At 48.1% G+C, this 20,676-nt stretch overlaps 1 protein-coding gene across 1 annotated transcript in view; it reads left to right on the top strand.

Moving 5' to 3' along the window:
• Positions 1 to 263: 263 nt before the first annotated feature.
• LOC119401376 (GTP cyclohydrolase 1) overlaps positions 264 to 20,676 on the top strand; it is a 46,601-nt gene continuing 26,188 nt past the window's right edge. Inside the window, exon 1 of the mRNA XM_037668113.2 lies at positions 264 to 441. The gene's annotated coding sequence lies outside the window, so the exon portion shown is untranslated. The remainder of the gene's footprint in view (positions 442 to 20,676) is intronic.

The raw sequence follows: 20,676 nt of genomic DNA, 5'->3' as shown, positions 1-20,676 counted from the left end.
CACCTGTGTTTTCATGAAACGTTCGATAAGGCGGCACATGCCGCACTCTACGTAGTGCCGCGACCTCGATGCATCCGTGCAGCAGAACGCGGGTAAAACGTACGCGACAAAGAAGACCTGTTTCTGCTTAGCGAAAGCGAATGCAGATACGTCAGCTGCCGCTTAATTGCACACACTGACAAGGAGGAACCGCCTCTCACTCTCCATCGAACCACGTGGTGTCCCCGACGGGGGTCGCCACGCCGGAGGAGAGTCATTTAGACAACGGAGCTGCCTCGACTATCGTCAGTCGCACCGGTTACTTGGCAAACGGTCCTGTCGGCCCACTCCGCTGCCCTCGACACCGCCTCGCCGCCTCAGCCGCTTCGGAAAGGACGCAGTCAGCTGGACCGCATCCTATAGGATTTCACCGATCCCGACGCGACTGTCACGGCACAACAGGTGAGTGCAGATCAGTGCGATTTCCGCACACGTGACAACACCATGCACGAACTGTGGTTAAGGTGCCTATTTGGCAGTTCGTTCTTCCTAAGAACAATACAAGAATGAAACCGGCATTCAGACTATATCGTTAATATAACCAATAATGATTTTTTTCTGTTCCTTATGATAACGTCAACACCAATAACGTCGACATGAATGGAAATATCCTCCCGAAGTGATCGGCACTTGATAGGAATGCGTGTTTGGGGTAATATTTTCATATTGCTTATAATCACGCATAACTTGCGCGTCTATGTTCTTTTTGTACAACAAAATGTCACCCGCTACGGTGGTCTAGTGGTTATGGTGCTCGAGTGCTGACCCGAAGGTTGCGGGATCGAATCCCGGCCGCGGCGGCTGCATTTTCGATGGAGGCGGAAATGCTTGAGGTCCGTGTACTTAGGTGCACGTTAAAAAACACCAGGTGGTCGAAATTTGCGGAGCTCCCCTACAGCGTCCCTCATAATCACATAGGGGTTTTAAGACGTAAAACTCCAACAATCATTATTGAGAACCGTAGATCTTTAAGGAACTGTGAATGAATGAGGTACAGTGAAAACTGGTTAATTCGAACTCGGTTGATTCGAACTTACAGTTAATTCGAACTGAAGCCCTGGTACCGGGCTTCAGTATTTCTACGGGGGAAAACTCCCGATAATTCGAACGCGTTGGTATCCACAACGGTTAATTTGAACTGGGAGCCCCTGGTTTTCACTGTGTTGCAAAACCAAACCAAGTTTACTAGAGATGCCAAACAACGAAACAACAGCATTTCTCAGTAGATGAGAATTTGCACGCTGCGCTGGAGCTCTTGGGCAAGCTGTGAACGATGCTCATGGAGTAGCTACAGAAGAAATGCAAGCAAATGCAAATTACTGATTACTTTTAATTTTGACTGCGTTAACTCTGCCACGAAAATATACGTATTTAGGAGCATGAATAGCGTCATATATTTCGCACTAAGGCTCACGGCTCACATAAATGCATGACGGTGCTTGTTTCTGGCGTATGTCTGACTGGTCGACTAAATCTGTCCGCTGTTAGAGCTCCATGAACTTCATTTACGAAATCACCTGCTACAAACGCGCCTAGTGCACGATAACGAGTCCAGAGGTGGCTTCTTTGGGTTCTGCCAGCGCAGTGTGGTGCGATGTCCGTTCATTCTATAGTGCGCGCCCGTTAATTCGAACTCCGCTTAATTCGAACAATTTTAGAGTCCCCTTCGAGTTTGAATTAACGAGGTTTTGCTGTAGCGGTTACCGACGAAACAAATTCGTCTTGTTCACTTTCCCTTCTTGTTTTACAAGCGTGTCATTCATTGCCACCTATATACCGAGATGTGTGTGGCGTGCTGTCGACATCGAAAAAAGAAAGGAAACCGTGCACCATGCATGCATATCTTTGCATTTATACCTTACAAAAATCGGGCATGCTATTCAGTTGCGTGTCCACAAAAAGTCTATTGAACACAAAGAAAGCCAATAAAATATTCTTGAATAATTATGAAGACTTTTGTAAGGGATATGTGCAACGGCCCGTAACACTGAATAGCCGTAACAGTTGAAAGCCAAAAAATTCACCGACGATTACCATACTGCCTTATGCAAATTCTGAGCGCAGCTTCGTGTTGGGGCAACGCCAACTGTGTTTTAAGTTTTGGCTATTCGATATTGTAGCAATGTAACATTCGTTACATATAGCCACAGAAACTGTCAGCGCTCGAGCGCTATGCACACCACTCTGTGCATTGCAGGCGTCGCGAACCAAGCGAAACGCCTACATCCCCGTTACGACAAGCGAGACTGTCACATGCAGTGCACATGCCCGCCCTGCACGTACGAGCTCCGACCGAGGAAGAAAGCGAGGCCAGTGATATCGACAGACTCCGCGTTCGCTCTCTTTCGTGCTCGTTCGCTCTATCGGTTACGCCGACAACGCCAACGGCGACGCCGCTCAACGCAGGAACGGGTGCCTAGGAGCTGCGCTATAAAACGTAATGGACAGTACTAGGGATCAGGCGGGAGCAGGGTCCCGCATTGGTGGGAGTCAGATGGCCTAGCGCCCTTCCTCCTATACTTTGGCGCCTGTCACAAAAAAAAGAAAGAAAGAAAGAAAGAAAGAAAGAAAGAAAGAAAGAAAGAAAGAAAGAAAGAAAGAAAGAAAGAAAGAAAGAAAGAAAGAAAGAAAGAAAGAAAGAAAAAGGAAGAAAGAAACGGCTTCTTTACAAACTCACGTTTTTTTATCCGGTGAGACGCAGATTTCAAGTCGCAAATGTTGTTTCAGTTACAGTGGTGTACAGAGAACTATTGACAGGCGCAGCTGGTACGCATTGCAGTTAGGCACGAAAAGCCAACGTACGCTTCTTCCTGCAGGCGGTGCGCCATTCGCGCATGCAATTTAGAATGTGTTCTCTTCGTCGTAGTTTCAACTGAGGTAGATGAACTTCGATGTGCTGAATAACGTAGCGTTTTGGGCGTGCGGGCGTAACACTGATCTAACTTTTAGCCCACGATGTGACACAGAGTGACGTGGGCAATCTGTTGGCTATATAAGTGTGCTTCTTGGACTCGAAAAAGTCGCACGGTACCTTACGCATTTGCCTAAGACGACTCGAAAGCGAAAGCCATGGTCTTATTTTTCTCAGTCGATTGTATTGACACGCGATCGCCATTCATACCAGAGGCATTGTTATCTATTGGCTCGCAGTCAATGTCACGTATATGCACTGTCAAGAGATAGATTTGCGCGATGCCATTTAACCCATTTAAGTTATTGTGCGGCATGTAAAACCAACGTAGCTTATTGAGGTCGCCAACTTCGAAGGTACTGCATACACACAAGAGATTGCTCGTATGCACAATATTGCCTTCGATATTTTTTTTTTATTACAGACAGTACTAGTTCCAGATGTGATGCCATGCACGTGGGGAACCTTGGAGGTGTGGTCTTATTCTGTTCTCTCCATTACGTGCCCTGAAAATTCGCAAAGTTTTTATATAGACGGTTGCTTTACGTAGTAACCGATAACAGGAAGCACCCGCGAAGTGCACGCGCATGCATTTAGAATATCGCGAGCTGACAGAATCGACGAGGCATGTATACAGAAGCGCAGAGGAAAAAAAGAAACGACATTTATAACACGACCAAACTTCGTCCACGTATACAGTATACACTCACGGATTCAAACGAGACAAGTTTTTTTTTAGTATAACGATTGGTATTTGCAATTGCTCGAAGTAACCACGTCATGTCCCGACAAATGTGGTCTCTAAAGATAATGTTGGCGCGTTCGAGTCGAAATTACATCAATATGACCCGACGGTGGAGAGGAATGCCTTACTTAGCCCTAAATTGTCCTGTTTCAGTCCGTGAGTACAGTACATGGATATCGCCGGCTACCTGAGCAATTTATAATAATAATAATAATAATAATAATAATAATAATAATAATAATAATAATAATAATAATAATAATAATAATAATAATAATAATAATAATAATAATAATAATAATAATAATAGTTGGATTTTTACGTCCCAAAACCACGACATGATTTGGGGAACGCTTTAGTGGAGGGCTCCGGAAATTTCGACCACCTGGGGTTCTTTAACGCGGGTCTAAATCTAAGTACACGGGCCTCCAGCATATTGATGCCACCGTGGCCGGAATTCGATCCCGCGACATTGGGTCAGCAGTCAGGCACCATAACCACTACGACCATCGCGGCGGATACCTAAACTGCATACACAAAAACCAAAAGTAGTTTTTTTTTATCTAGTGCGTAATGTGCCAGTAAGAACAGTATGGAACGCGAATCTTACGGGATGGAGCAGCTGAATGAGCTGATGCTGCAGAGCCACGCTATCTGAACCCTTGATTAGATATCAAGTGGTGTCTGATCCCTTGACAGGGCTATACAAGAATTCGTTGGTGGCAGTGTTGCGTAGTTGCCACTACGGAATCGGAATGACTCCGGAATCATTCCATATTTTCGTGACCCCGGAATGGAATGGGAATGGAATTAAGCACCTTTTCCACGGTAAGGAATTGGCGTTTTTCCGAAAATAGTGCACGTTTTCGTCCCCTATGCGCTATTTTTCAAACTTCAAACATTAGTAAGTCAGAGCCTCGAATTTAACGATAAAGCAGTATTTTCAAAATGGCTTGGCTGATTATATACAAGCACCGTACCCCCGCACCCAAAAGTCTTCGGAACACGAAATTTCCGAGAAAGCTATATTCCCGTTTTGTGGGAGAACACAGCCTCCAAATAGATGTTCCAGCCTAAAGCAGTTCTTGCGACCTACGCAGCTACCTGCTGGTTTAGAAGCGCCGTGCACTAACAGAGCAGAAATTCGCATTTGCAGAGGAGCCCACGTTCCGTAAACTTTTGTGTATAAGCAACGCGCCTACCACAATTCTGTCCTTATATAGACTGTGCTGCTCCGAAGTTTGTCTCTACTCTTCGCGTAACCGCGGTTCTGTGCCGTTGATATCCGTCGTGCGGAACTACGGCGGCGGTATACCCCCCCCCCCCCTTTACGCCTTGCGATTTTTCCCCCCTTGTGGACCCAATAAAGTTGTTTCACTCACTCACTCGGCGGCGCCTCAAGTGCCTGCTGACTCCCTACCCTTCACTTCATTGTTTTTGCTTCTGTCACCGTTGGCGACTCGGACGCATATTCTTAAAAGCGCTTTTCTAAGTTGTGATGCGTATTGACGATGGCGCAATGCTTGTGTTCACTGCAAGCTTTCGTATACCAGCTTGACGCCGGCTCACCTCATACCCCCCCCCCCCTCCCCCTACCTTTTTGCAATACTGTGCCCCTGTCTAGGCGCTCCAGACGCATGGCAAAACTGCTTAATATTCTTGAACACTACTTTTGTCAGCATAAAAATATGCTATGTCGTCATTTTAGCATTCACACATTTAAACTTAAACAATGTTAATATCACCATTCGTTCAAACTTGCTGACCGTGCAAATGCTACAGAGTGGGAGAACTGCCCCTATGGGAATCGGTAGGACGGTTTTACTGCAGGAGATATGCCACCAAGCTACTATGCCTCGACCTTGGTAACGTGTTTTGCAACCTTTTCCAGTTCGTAATGCATCTGATGACATCAGCTTTACGTTCATTCTTAACTCGATAAAACTATCAAGGTCCCTTTTCTACATTGAGGAATTACAGGAATGGAATTGAGCTGCCCGGCCATTCCCGGAGTGGGAATGGGCCAAGTTTTTTTCATTCCGAGGAATTGAAAGAAATAGAATTGCGGTAAAATCTAATTCCCCGGCATGGAATAGGAATGGAGGCGCCCATTCCGCAACACTGGTTGGTTGGGGTAGTACATGTCTTGATATATACTAAGTATGTATACGCGCAGCGCAAAGAAACGATGGAAGACGCATGAACGACATGTACTGCCGTTTATTGAAAGCACGAAGCCACCTTTTATACGTGCGCGCATCTTACAACAACTGAAGACGCATCATGAGTGACCAAACAAAGACTGAATTTCTTTGTCAGTTATACACACTTGCAGAACTTGCTTGAAAAGCAAGTTCTGCAAGTTTATTATTCTCTCTTCTCTCAATTATTTCTACGTCTTTTTTATCTCTGTTTATTTCTATTTCTTTCTCTATACATTTCTTTGTTTCTCGCTCCTTCCATCTTTCTTTCTCTTTCCTTTTCTCTCTCTCTTTCTGTCTTTCACTTTCTTTCTATGCTATGCTTCGCTCTCTCCCCTCCTCCGTACCCTCACATCTCTCTGTCCCACCCGCTTGCTTTACCATATACTCTATAAAGTCTATGTTATGCCCTGCTAGCGTGCATGGAAGGCCGACGGGCTACAATGCTCGCCTTATTATCGTGGGTACGCGGGTTCGCATCCCGCCTCGTCAAGAAATTTTTTTTTCGCCAAGAGTTTCTCTCTTTGTCTTCCTTTCTATGTCTTTCTTTCTTTCTCTCTTTCTTTCTCTCTCTCTCTGTAGTCGTTCTCTCACCTGCCAGAGTTGCTGCAGGCCACGCCGGACAAGTCAGCTCACGCGTTCTGAGAGCTAAGCAGGAGATGACGAAGAGGAAGAAGAGAGGGCGTGCCCGTTCATAATGATGATCCTTTCTGTTCACCCGTTAGGATCAATGCTCGGCTCAAACAGCTACGCCATTATAACAGAAAGAAAAATAATAGAGGCCACTCACACTAGGAAATCTGGTGGCAACTGTGCAAGTACTCCAAGCAGGCCCGTATCCGGGGGGGGGGGGGGGGGGGGGGGGGGGGGCTAGGGGCCCAGGCTTTTTCGAAATTTTGATGAAATAGGTTTTTTCACCAAAAATAAGTAATGAAAATATGTGTTTTTCTCAAATAGTCAAGGTTTTCAGCAAGTGCCCCCCCTCCCCCCAAATCCCGAAAAAAATTCCTGGCTGCGGGCCTGACTCCAAGTGTGTAGGTTTCTGACAAAGAAATGCCGTTTTTGTTTGGGTCACTTATGATGCGTCTTCAGTTGTTGATAACATGCGCGCATGTATAAAAGGTGGCTTCGTGCTCTTCAATAAATGTAGTTGGAAGTCAGCGCCAGTCTATGTCGTTTATGTGCCTTCCCTTGTCTTCCTTTCTTTGCGCTGCACATAGTATATATCTTGACAGGGCTGCCAGTGGCGTAGCCGGAAAGATGGTTGAGGGGGGGGGGGGTGCGTTCAAACTTCCGCCTCCCCGACAATTTTCAGTTTTGCAGGTACATATATATATATATATATATATATATATATATATATATATATATATATATATATATATATATATATATATATAGGCACACATATAAAGGCTTGCGCGAACACACATAAAGGATGGTTAAACACAATCTGCCCCTTCCTCCCTCCCTTCCGGTAAACATGTCTGGCTATGTCCCCAGGGCTGCGAACTCTGGCGGGCACTGGCCTAACCAGTTGACCACCCTCCCCACCCGAAATTTTTCAATTTTGCAAGTGCATATATACACGCACAACATAAGCACGAACATGCAAATAGGGCTTTTGGACATCCCCCCTCCCCCACCCCGAAAAAAAAAATTCTGGCTATGCCATTGTTTGGCGGGGGTTCTGGGGCAGAGCGCACGTGATCTTTTATATGCGGAAATGCCAGAGATGGTGAGCACACCGGCGTGTAACCCCGGGGCCCCTTCCGGCCCTGAGTGCGCCCTCCCATCCCGGCTGTGCTCCTATAGCAGTGATTAATACATGCCACTTCTCGATACATTGGCTGCAAAGGGTTATGATTAGCAAGGCCGGGCGCAGCACACGGCCGTGAGCGAGGCCGTCGGGCGAGAGTCGACGACCTTCGGTTTGTGGACGTCTGAGACGGAGACGTCACAGACTGCACGGAATGCACGCGGGAGCTGATTTCATTCCGCGGGTGCATTTCGTCATGCCCTCTTGGCGACACGAATGTAGCGAGGCGGGATGAGAATTTCGCCCGTCCGCAGGCGATAGATCCCACGTGTGAGCAAGTTAACTGATTCGGTTGAGGTAATACCTCTGGTAACAACAAAGACAACGTATACGTAGGAATTAGGAGAAAGGCAGACGCTCCCTAATGCATTTGCCTAAGACTACTCGAAGGCGACAGCCATCTTCTTCTCTAAGTCCATTGAATTGACCCCCCCCCCCCCCCCGAAGGTTTCCTGCACCCAACGTGGTTTTGCACTGCCTCCGTGATCGGATGCATTGGAAGCTTTCTGCACTTCAAGTGGTTTTGGAATGCCTCCGGGATCGGCCCAATTTTGACCAAGCGAGGATGTCAAGTGATGACGCCACAAGTTTTGCCAACCAGTGAGGTCATGATGACGTCTAGGGTGACGTCATCACATTATGATTCTTGCGTCACTCGTGTTCACGCCGGCGGTCACTTTTGGCGTTTGATGAGGCATCTAAGGCGTTCGATCACCTTATATAATAACTATGTATTGTCGAAAGAGTCTGCTCAACAAAATTAATGAGCATAAGTACATGCATTCTCAAAAGGCATTAGTGAGCTATTCACTCATTCATTCATTACTGAAAGTGCCCATGAACTGCCCTAGGTTTTAGTAATCGTGCACTTTTGCTAGACAAGATAAAAAGAAAACGAAACAGGAAGCTCTAAAAAACAGTGATGTGCAATAGGAAGTTAATCAAAGACCGAAATCCGCTTATGCTTGTCCATTAACATTTCAGTGAGAGAGCTCTGTTGGAGACATAGAGGAGCACAAACTGTAACACAGCTAGGCCACAAACACGGGCACTGCTCGCGGTTTGTGCCACATCGTGCCCGTCTGTCTCACCGAGAGCGCCGTCGTTGAAAGCGAAATCGCGCATAAATGTGCTAGACATCAATTGTACGTGTTGCCTCCGCGTCATTCCATGTGTTTATTTATGTCCATGTTAGTGAATTATGTTTTGTCTTTCTCGTGAACGAATTTCTAGCAAGAAAACGTCATATGTTTAACACGCAAAACGTGACAGAGTCATTTTCCGCGCGCATCAAGGAACATTTTGTTATAGAGAATTGAGGGACACAACATGAGCCTTATTTTTAATTTAACTGACAAAATGATATTGTTAATTGCGTAGTTTAGATAATGAATTACTCATGTAACATTCTCGAAAAAGTGGAAAGGACAACGATAGAGACAGAGTGTAAAGAGCGCCGATTTCCAACTGTCGTGTATATACATTATATAAGGGTGGTCAAAGGTTCTCAGGCCGCTATCCCATATAATCCTATGGCAGCGCGGCCTCGGAACTTATGACCACCCTTGTATCTGGTATCGTCAGCGGAATGAACAGTTGGAAGTCAGCGCTGTCGTCACCCTGTCCATTTTTTCGCTCTGTTACATGAGTTGCAATGAACCAACTAGCTCAGCAAGTAACCACCTGATCTATCACTCTGATTGTTCGTAATGATAAAAAGGTTTGAGCTCCGTGATTTGTGTAAGCGAAGCAGCAGGCATGCTGGCCGGTGGCGTCTTCACAGTTTTCAGATCAGGCGATTGCGACAGTGGCGCAATCTTGCCGACTTGGTGGCCGGAGTGGCACTGACATTGAGGAAAGCCCGCGTGTCCGACGATAAAGTGGCATGCAGCGGTGTGCCTCGTGCGAGCTACCGAAAGAGCAAAAAAATGCCGGCGTCATCCGCGGATATCGCTTTCGGCGTGCCCCGCCAGGACATTACGCCACCACGCGCGCGCTCGCAGAAAAACTTTTCACTAGCGCCATGAGCTCGTGTATATCTCTGGGACGAACCCGAACCCGCGACGGCGCCCACACACGTACGTCGTCCCACCGCTTCCGTTTAAAGAGACTCATAATAACCAGCCAGAAAGATGTCGCAAGATACTGGTGGAAGTGGATATATAGGCTAGTGAATCACGATGAAAGAATGGAGCATTCATTTCGCCATTTGAATAGGATTTGTATTCGAAGTCACAAAAACCGGCAGCACAGTATATATAGGTTCCCATAATGCAACGCCGGGCCGACTCACGCTTCACGGTATTGACCAGGTGGGCGGGATGTGCAGTTTAAGCCCATGTTGTGTGCGCCCTTGGCAAGGTGCGGTGCGAAAACTACTCATAATTATGCGTGTCATACTAATTGGCACCCATATACCCGAATAATCAGTATTCTGGGAACAAAAGGAAACACGAGGAAGAGCTCCGCCACGGTGGTCTAGAGGTTATGGCGCTCGACTGCTAACCCGAAGGTCGCGGGATCGAATCCCGGCTGCGGCGGCTGCGTTTTCGACGGAGGCGAAAATGTTTGTTGAGGCCGTGTGCTTAGGTTTAGACCACCACTACGGCGTCTCTCATAATTATATCGTGGTTTTTGGACGTTAAACCCCAGATATTATTATTAACACGAGGAAGAAATACACTAGAGGAAAAGAGGAGGCTGCCTACCTGTATGGGAATGAATGTGAAAAACGAGACTATGCTTGTGTGTGTTTATAAGTTGTCTTCAGTACAGTAAGCATAAACTCTTCCCAATACGTGCACAAAACAGCCGCAGAAGCTATAGCCGAACGAACGTCATGACGAACATCGTGAATAATTCGCGTCCAAGGATGTACAATTTATTTACTCTCAGTTATTAGATTAGATTCGATTCGATTAGATTAGTTAGATTTCAGTTATTTACTCTCAGGCCGAATCATTACAGAGAGCAGCGGGATATGGAAACAAAAACACATTTTATGAGTAGGTTGCAAAAACTATAGGTTCTGGCGGATCACGTCCGCGGACAAAACGACGCATAGAACAATTTTCGGCACCCCTTCGCCACCGCCGATGCCTCACAAATGCTCGGCGGCGGCACTTCCCCGCCAATCATTGTGCCCCTTCGTCTCGTGACGTAGAGATCGCTCTAGAGCTGTTGTCATCAATTGCTCTTTGGACTCGCTATGGGGCCTACCTACGCGTGTCGTTCGCTCGGAGGAAGAACAACAAATTGAAGGAGCGCCAACGCGCACACAAGCGCGAATGGGCGCGAAAAGGACGTAAAGCCTCCGCTGGCTTGAAGGATTTTTTAATTCTTCGGACGATAGGAGGGGGAATATGGTTAGAGATTGCATGTTGTAAGCGCAAAATAACGAAAACTAACCCTTATGAAAATGAGTCTTGAGTGTCTAATGTCGACTAAGTGCGCTCCTAATGAGTCACTAGACAGACATTAGACATGCAAACCCTAATGTCGTTTAACATTAAGTGTGCATCAGAGAGTCAAATGACCATGTGCATTTTAATTTCTGGTGACTGAAGTGTTCAGACTTTCAGTTGCCGTTCCTAATGTCAAAACGCGCATCACAACAAAGAAGTTAAATAGCCTTAATTGCCACTGTTATATGAGTTTACCACAATTTAGACAAGTTCTTCCTTCAGAGACTACACGCAATAAACAATTTTCGTTGCAATGTACACAAATATCGTGTTTCAGTAGAATGCGTAAATATTTTACATATATCGCCCATGCACCGGCGATCGAAGAATTGCTGACGACCGCAGCAAGGTTTATTATATTGTAACGGGCTAAAAAGGACAACGAAGAAGACAAAAAAGACGACGTTGACAGACCCTGCAAGCTGGGCGCCATCTTGCCAGCCGCTGAGTTTATTCCCTGTATATATATTGTAAATATATTCTCCCCGTAACATCTTTGGTGGAGGTGCTGGGTATTAACTTCACGCAAGACGAAGCTTCGCAGCGGGCGCCTAGTTGCCTCTTCAATGGCGACGGAAGACAACAATGCCGACCCTTCAGCGGCTACTGTGCGTTCTCCAACCGGGCCGTCAACCCTCATCTTGGAGCCCCCGAGAGACCCAGGTACCTTTTCGGGCACCGATAGTGTTGACGTAGAAGACTGGCTAAAGACATACGAGCGTGTGGGCGTACGTATGCGATGGGACCCAACGCTCATGCTGGCCAATGTGATCTTTTACCTAACCGACACCGCGAAGGTCTGGTATGAAACGCACGAGGAAGAGCTGACCAGCTGGGAGTTATGCAAGCAAAAGCTTCGGGAGCTATTTGGCAGACCTCTGGGACGTCAGCGCTCCGCCCAAAAAAAGCTCGCGTCTCGCGTTCAGACATGCACCGAATCCTACCTTACGTACATTCAGGACGTGCTTGCTTTGTGCCGCAGGGTGGATTCGCAGATGTCGGAAGCCGATAAGGTTGCCCATGTCATCAAGGGTATAGCAGATGATGCCTTTCACCTGCTTGTATTCAAGAACTCGTCTACCGTACAAGACATCATTTCCGAATGCCGGCGCTTTGAGGAAGCTAAGAGCCGCCGTGTTCTCCACCAGTTTACACGCCTACCTAACACGGCTGCTACATCCACCTGTGAAGACCCCCGCCTGCCTTCTACGGAAAGTTCCAGTGATGTTGTCCGTATTGTCCGCCGAGAAATCGAAGCCGCTGCTCCGCTCACGTCACCAACCCTCAACTCCGACAACCATCACGCCACCGTCTCCCTCATCCAGTCCGTCGTACGTCAGGAACTGGCCAACGTCGGCCTGAACAACATCTGCTCAATTCATCGACCTGAATATGCTCCACCAACTCCACCTGTTGCTGTCACACCGAACCGACGTTTTTCCGCTCCCCCACGTTATCGTAACCCGGCGGAATGGCGCACACCAGACGACCGGCCAATATGTTTCAACTGCGGTCGTGTAGGCCATATTTCTCGTCACTGCCGTTCATGGTCTAACTCGACACCATGGCCTTACTTTCCGTCCCATCGCCTTCCTCCCGGTAATCCACGCTCATCGCCGCAAACACAGCCGCTCATGCCTGACACTTCTTTGCCCACTCGACTCAGCCGCTCACCTTCGCCGCAACGCCGTTTTTCCCGCTCGCCCCCATCTCGTCGATCGCCGTCCCCAAGCTCCTTACGGCGCTCACCTCCGGAAAACTGACGGGAGCAGCTCCTAGAGGTGATGCTGCAATCACGACCCGATGCCAAAATCCTCTACTGACCCTGCCCGCACATCGGAACCTTATCAGTGTAGACGTGGACGGTGTACCAGTTACGGCCCTTATTGACACTGGCGCGCACGTGTCTGTTATGAACGCTGACCTCAGAACACGCCTAAAAAAAGTCGTTACTCCTGCCCCAAGCCCTGCGGTCCGAACTGCCGATGGTGGAACAGCTGCCGTGATTGGCGTGTGTTCAGCTCGTGTGACCGTCGCCGGACACCACACATCGGTTATGTTTTACGTCCTAGAACATTGCCCTCACGACCTAATTTTGGGACTTGATTTCTTGTCGGAACACTCGGCCTTGATAGACTGTTCTGCCGGCGTTGTGCAACTCGCTCTACCTACTGCTGTTGACCCTCCCGGTTGCCCTCCAAGCCGGCTCTGTTCCGCAGACCACCTTCGCCTTCCTCCACGGACAGTTACTTACGTCGGCGTCTCACCTGTACCACCTGTACCCGACGGTGACTATATAGTGTCTCCAAATCTTGAAGTCCTGCTTTCGCAAAACGTTGCGTTTCCGCACACTCTCGTTACTATAACGGACAACGCCTCCTGTCTACCGCTCGTGAATTTTGGCCTATGTCCACAAGTTCTCCCTCGTGGCATTTCACTTGCGGAAATCATGCCGGCGGCCGACTGCCACATTTCAACTCTAAGTTACGACAGAGATTCGTGTGCAGAGAAACCTTCCCCTACTACTCCATCAGACCAAGGTGCCTTAACTCAGATGATTGCACCCGATTTACCTACCCAACATGCTGATGAACTGCGCGCTCTCCTTGCGTCCTTTTGGGACATCTTCGACCATGGCGACCGCCCTCTCGGACAAACGTCAGTTGTTAAACATCGGATTGACACAGGCGATGCGAGACCAATTCATCGGCGACCCTACCGCGTCTCCCATACTGAGCGACAAATCATCCAAAAAGAAGTCGACAAAATGCTTTCTCGGAATATCATCGAGCCTTCCAGCAGTCCATGGGCGTCCCCTGTTGTACTTGTTAAGAAGAAGGACAACAGTTGGCGATTTTGCGTTGATTATCGGCATTTGAACAAGATCACAAAGAAGGACGTCTATCCTCTGCCACGCATTGACGACGCCCTGGATTGCCTTCACGGTGCACAATATTTTCTTCAATCGACCTTCGCTCCGGGTACTGGCAAATTGCCGTTGACGAGATGGACCGTGAGAAGACGGCCTTTATCACTCCCGACGGCCTTTACCAGTTTAAAGTGATGCCGTTCGGTTTGTGCAATGCGCCCGCCACGTTTGAACGTATGATGGATGCCCTGTTGCATGGCTTCAAGTGGTCCATCTGCCTCTGCTACCTGGATGACGTAATCGTTTTTTCTCCATCCTTTGTGACGCACCTTGAAAGGCTATCGAAGATCTTATCTGTCTTCCGTAAGGCGGGCCTGCAGCTAAATTCGGCCAAGTGCCACTTCGGCCGTCGTGAAATTTCTGTGCTCGGGCATCTCGTTGATTCCTTCGGTGTTCGCCCTGATCAAGATAAAATACGGGCTGTGAAAGATTTTCCTGTGCCAACTTGTTCCAAAGACGTTCGCAGTTTCTTCGGCCTCTGTTCTTACTTCCGTCGTTTTCTCAAAAACTTTGCCGACGTCGCGCGCCCTCTCACTCAGCTCCTCAAGAAAGACGCTGCCTTCGTCTGGGGTCCTGAGCAAGCGGATGCGTTCTCCAATCTGGTACAACTGCTTACCTCTCCACCTATTCTCGCCCACTTTGACGTATCAGCTCCAACAGAAGTCCGTACCGATGCAAGTGGTCATGGCATCGGTGCAGTCCTGGCCCAGACACAACAAGGTCGGGAACGCGTTGTTGCCTATGCCAGCCGCCTTCTTTCTGCTGCTGAGCGCAAGTACTCCATTACTGAACGCGAATGTCTGGCGCTCGTTTGGGCAGTCGGAAAATTTCGCCCCTATTTGTACGGCCGGCCATTCACAGTCATCACTGATCACCATGCCTTGTGTTGGCTTTCGTCCCTGAAAGACCCTTCAGGCCGCCTTGGTCGTTGGGCTCTGCGCCTCCAAGAATTCGACTACTCAGTTGTCTACAAAACCGGCCGCTTGCACCAAGATGCCGACTGTTTGTCCCGATATCCTGTTGACCCCCCAGACAGTTCTACGGCCAACCTTTCTACCAACGTTTTCTCTCTGTCCGCTTTTCACGACATTGGAATCGAGCAACGGCGGGACACCTTCTTGCACGATATCATCCAAAGGCTAACATCCGCGACGCCCGACCCTTCCCTTAGAATGTTTGAGCTTCATGATGGTGTATTGTACCGTTGCAACATGCGTCCTGACTGCCCCGACAGACTACTCGTCGTTCCTCCTCACCTGCGTCAGACTGTTCTCGCCCAGCTTCACGATATGCCGACAGCCGGTCACCTCGGCGTTTCACGGACCTATGACAGAGTTCGCCGGCGCTTCTTCTGGCCTGGGCTGTACCGCGACGTCTCCCGTTATATTGCTGCCTGTGATCTTTGTCAAAGACGGAAAACACCTACTACCCATCCTGCCGGACGCCTTCAGCCGCTCGACATACCATCAGAGCCATTCTACCGTGTGGGTGTTGATCTCCTTGGCCCTTTTCCTACGTCCACTGCGGGCAATAGGTGGATTGCAGTAGCAACTGATTATGCAACCCGATACGCGATCACACGGGCTCTTCCAACTAGCTGTGCAACTGACGTTGCCGACTTTCTCCTCGAGGACGTCATCCTACACCACGGCGCCCCTCGGCAGCTCCTCACCGACCGAGGCAGCTACTTCCTTTCGAAAGTGGTTGATGACCTCCTACGCTCATGCGCCACCAAACACAAGCTTTCAACTGCTTATCATCCGCAAACCAACGGCCTAACCGAGCGCCTCAATCGAACTCTTACTGACATGCTATCCATGTATGTCTCCGCTGATCATCGCGACTGGGACACTACGTTACCGTTTGTCACCTTTGCCTATAATTCTTCTCGACACGATACCGCTGGGTTCTCTCCATTTTTCCTTTTGTTCGGCCGCGACCCTACGCTACCTTTCGACACACTCCTGCCGTCCAAACTGAGTTATACGTCGGAGTACGCTCGGGAGGCAATAACGAAGGCCCAAGAGGCGCGCGAAGTTGCTCGACGCCGACTAGCGGACTCGCAGGAAAACCAGAGGCGTGTATATGACGCCCACCATCGTGACGTCCACTACGCGCCCGGCAATCTGGTTCTGCTTTGGTCCCCCACGCGCCGCCTGGGACTTTCCGAGAAGTTACTCCCACGCTATTCAGGCCCTTACCGCATCTTACGCCAGGTGACCGACGTCACCTACGAAATCGCCCCTAGTGACCCCACCGTCGTTCACCCTCGCACTGACGTAGTTCATGTTACGCGGCTCAAGCCCTACCACTCGACTGCCTCCTGATGAGCACCGGGTCGGTGCTTCAGCCGCCGGGAAATAATGTAACGGGCTAAAAAGGACAACGAAGAAGACAAAAAAGACGACGTTGACAGACCCTGCAAGCTGGGCGCCATCTTGCCAGCCGCTGAGTTTATTCCCTGTATATATATTGTAAATATATTCTCCCCGTAACAATATTACCTGCCGTATATATAGAAGTAAGCATTTCCTTATTTTTAAAAAGCATGAGTCGATCGCATATGCACATGTGAACAGATATGATCAAGTGACACTGCGAACACTCGCTCAGGGGCCCGTGTTGCCCATTTGTCCAGTACAAATTAACGGAGGAGAGTGGGGATTACCCGCACGGCGTCGCGAAGGATTTTAGGGGGCGGAGAAGAATTGGGACTGTGGACAATTGGTGACGTGCAGAAAAAAAGTTCGTTATTGTTGTGATAAAAATTAGGGACTGTTCTTATGCATGGTTCGTATTCATGGTGCACTTACATATATGTCCAAAACAGAATGTTGTTACGCATCAGAATGACGGTGGCCAATATGTTTTTGAATGACATTAGAGCGTCAAATGATTGATATGTCAAAAGTCATTAGACTTTCTTTTTGAACTTGTCTCACATTTTTATAAGGGAAGTTACTGCGGCAACATACGACACGTCGGAACAGCTATCTCCCTCTTTCCCTCATGCGCTGGAAAGAGTTTTAGATAAGGGGACGCAAACCAGAGACAAGCGTTCCGCTTCCTAGTCCCAGTAAAACGCAACTGCAGACACAAGCCGCACTAGCGCGCCCCCTACAACTCTATACACTGACAGGCACTGCACGAGAGCGTCTGCTTACTTCTTCGCTCTCGTAGGCGACAGGGAGTGGGCAAGCCCTTATAATTTTCCACGACAACATCTCGCTCGATATTCATCTCGAGTCCCACCAGAAAGTAGCTCGTCCCTCCGTACAATCGCCCGGTATAATTGCCCGTCGATGCCCGAAGGCGCCCGCAAACGCTGCTACGTACGCGTCAAATTACCCACATCGCTGCCGTCACACCAGCCGTATAATGACTCCCATGTCAAATGATGTCGGACGCCAAGTGACTGCCCCACAAGGACCGCGGCGAAACTGCTTTTAATCGTTCATCCTCGACTATACCTCGACAGCGACACCGCGAGCAGACATCTTGAGTTCTCGTTCAACCACCTTCCGCTGCTCAGCGTTCATTTCGGCTCCTCGCATCACAAGGTCAGGTCACATGACTCACGGCGTCGTCTGTATAGTTGCCCGAGTTTGGCGCTTTTCTGACCTTGTGATGCTGCGGGGGAACTAAGGAAACGATGGAACATGTACTGACTGAATGCGGCGATATTCACCCAGGTATACGTGTGGGCACGAGTCTACATGAAGCCTTGGGTTTTAGGGACAACAATGGAAAGCTGAACACGTCCGCGATAGAAATAAGTAAGAGACGGTTAGAGTATTGGTGGCAGAAAAGTAGAGATAAAGTACAAAAATAAATAATTGGGGGAAAAAAAGGTGATTCTGCCTTGAGAGGCAGAGAGATGGACCGTGAATTTGTATTTTTGGTATGGTGGCATGGATTTGGTCGGTGTGGATGGGGCGTTGGGACAGCATGAGGCGGGGAAGTTTTTTTTTTTCTTGCTTTTTTTTTCTCCTTCGAGCCTGGTGGCAGACATGTCACCGCCCCGTTATGAAGGGGACGCTCATAGCATCCATCCATCCATCCGGGAGTACTCCTGTGTATCTGAGACCGCCCGCCTATAATTCAAGGCGGGCGAGGTACACGCTTTGTGGGATGTGTGAAAAGAATACTGGTGACATTGCTGCACCATGCCTCAGATGCCTCATCAAACGCGAAAAGTGACCGTCGATGTCGTCGTCGTCAACACGAGAGACGCAAAAATCATCATCATACCATATGGCTTCTCAGGTCGCCAAAGTTCGTGATGTCATAGTGACGTCACATAACCTGACGTCGCATGATGACGTCATCGCACGACATCGTCGCTTGGTCAAAGGTGGGCCGATCCCGGAGCCACTGCAAAACCATGCGAGGTACATAAATCTTCCAATGCCTCCGAAAGCGTTCGGGGGTGTTGATACAATCGATTGAGAAAAAAAATTACACCATCTCTCTCTAAAGGGGACCATGAGGCGATGCGAAGCAGCGTTTCGGCATGTCGAGCCCGCGTTTCAGAGGGGGAGTGGGAGCGGAGAGGAGGTGTGTGGAGAGGGTTTGCGCATGCGCAGTAAGGGTGGTCACGCCGCACATCATCACCACCACCACCGGATTGAACTCCGCCACAAGATGCTTCTCATCTAAAAGAAGACGGCTCCCTCTAGTCGTCTTATACACAAATGTAAGGGAGCGTGTGACATTTCTTTTTTTCGATCTAGTACAACATACAACTAACGACTTCCAAACGCAGTTCGATGTAGCGCCACGGAAAGGCACGCATACGAACGACATTCCGCAGCAACTTATTGCAGCTTGAGATAAATAAATCGGTTGATGACAACCTTGTCAGAAGAAATAAAACGTGAATTATCCCTTCGGGAACAAAGACTTTCTCTACTCGTCCTGTGAGAACCTGGCAAAGAACTAACGTATTCTTTATTCCCTGCGCCATAATGTCCAGATTGTGGAAAAATCCGGAAAGCATTGTTCATGTTCCTATTGATTGTTGTGAAGCAATAATTTTTTTGGGTGTTCTGTTGCGAACACAGGAAAGATAAAGACTTCGACGTTAGTTTTATCGCTTTCATGAACGCTGACGTGACAAAGGACAGAACTTTACCCTTTCAGACGCCACCTATGAAGAACTGTCTGTAAAGGTGTCAAATCGATAAAACGTTATTTCAAGGCACTCGATATTCTATTGCAACAAAAATAATGTCATAATACGCTAATTTATGAGTGTTATAGTAACTAATTCTAATTCAGTTGTAATTAAATATATTGTTATTTTGAAGTCATTCATACTCTGTTTTGCCATAAATATATGGAAGGAAATCTGAGGCTAGAAATACAGTGCAAATTCATTTTTGATTACATTCCTTTTGAGCAAAGAAAAATTATACTTTTCGCATGGCTCACAGGAAGCGGCACGTCGAACGACTCGTCGAACGTGCCTTCAGCAAATTGATCATATGTGTGTATTGTTATACACTGCAAAATGAAGTTAAACGAAGACAAATTTATTGTGCAGGAGGTTCAATTCGTTCAAATCTCAATATATCTTGCTCTTTATCAGCCCCTAGTCGATACAAATAGCAAAGAAAAGTGATGTACACAATTGTACACTGTGTACATAGCTTCTCACAGGGTCAATGGCCCGGAGAGCACGAATGATAATAGGAATGCCGAAGTCATCTATCAGGAACAAATTATTGAAATGCGTGGCATACGTGAACGCTCTAGCGACATTCTTGGCTGGTTTTGTATATTTCATTCGTGCTTGAAGTTACCGATTATTAACGGTTAATTTGTTAGTGAAAGTACGTTGCTTTTGTTGCCCTTTAATAAAAAAAGTGCCGCGGGACTGCCCCGACGGTTCTGTGGCTATACAGTGCACTGCTGCTGAGGTTGCGGGTTCGATTCATATCCGCGTATTTATGAGAGCAGAACTGCGTGTCTGTTATTTTACGACAGCTTTCGATGCTTGCTTTCGAGCCCTGTCACTGTAACGCAAGCGTTCCTTTGTACTTCTCTTCGCGATTGCACATAGCACCAACAAAAGCTTGATTTGGGCGAGTTGGTTCGTGCTCAGTATCGTGGGTGCACCGCAACAAAAAGAGAGAAAGGAAAGAGCGGTGTCCTTAAACCGAATTTTGTGAAGAAAATCCGGGCGAAGGAAGCGCGCCCGTGATTATGCACAACTGTTGACCGAGGGACGAAATCTCTCTATCAGATAGGCGAATTGTGATGGTGTGTCGATGCACCGATCCGCGGACTGCTTAAAGACGCCTGGATTCCCTTCAATAAATTCAGCTGACAGTCAGCGCTCTTTCCTGCATCACTTCTCCTTCCTATATGTGTTGCGCTGCGCCTTCGAAACGAATTATAGCACATGTCACTGTCCTTAACAAAGAGCGTTCACGCTGATACTCGCGTAGTTTCATCAGCATCTACAGCTGCACAACTGTGTTTTTTCAGGCATTTGCCGGCGAGTGATGTCGGCAGCTGTCACGCGAGCGGGAATAGATGGCTCTGAGGGGTCCACTTGTAACAT

Source organism: Rhipicephalus sanguineus, chromosome 8, assembly GCF_013339695.2.
Source record: "Rhipicephalus sanguineus isolate Rsan-2018 chromosome 8, BIME_Rsan_1.4, whole genome shotgun sequence".
Classification (NCBI taxonomy): Eukaryota; Metazoa; Arthropoda; class Arachnida; order Ixodida; family Ixodidae; genus Rhipicephalus; species Rhipicephalus sanguineus.
This window is presented reverse-complemented; position numbering and strand designations above follow the sequence as displayed.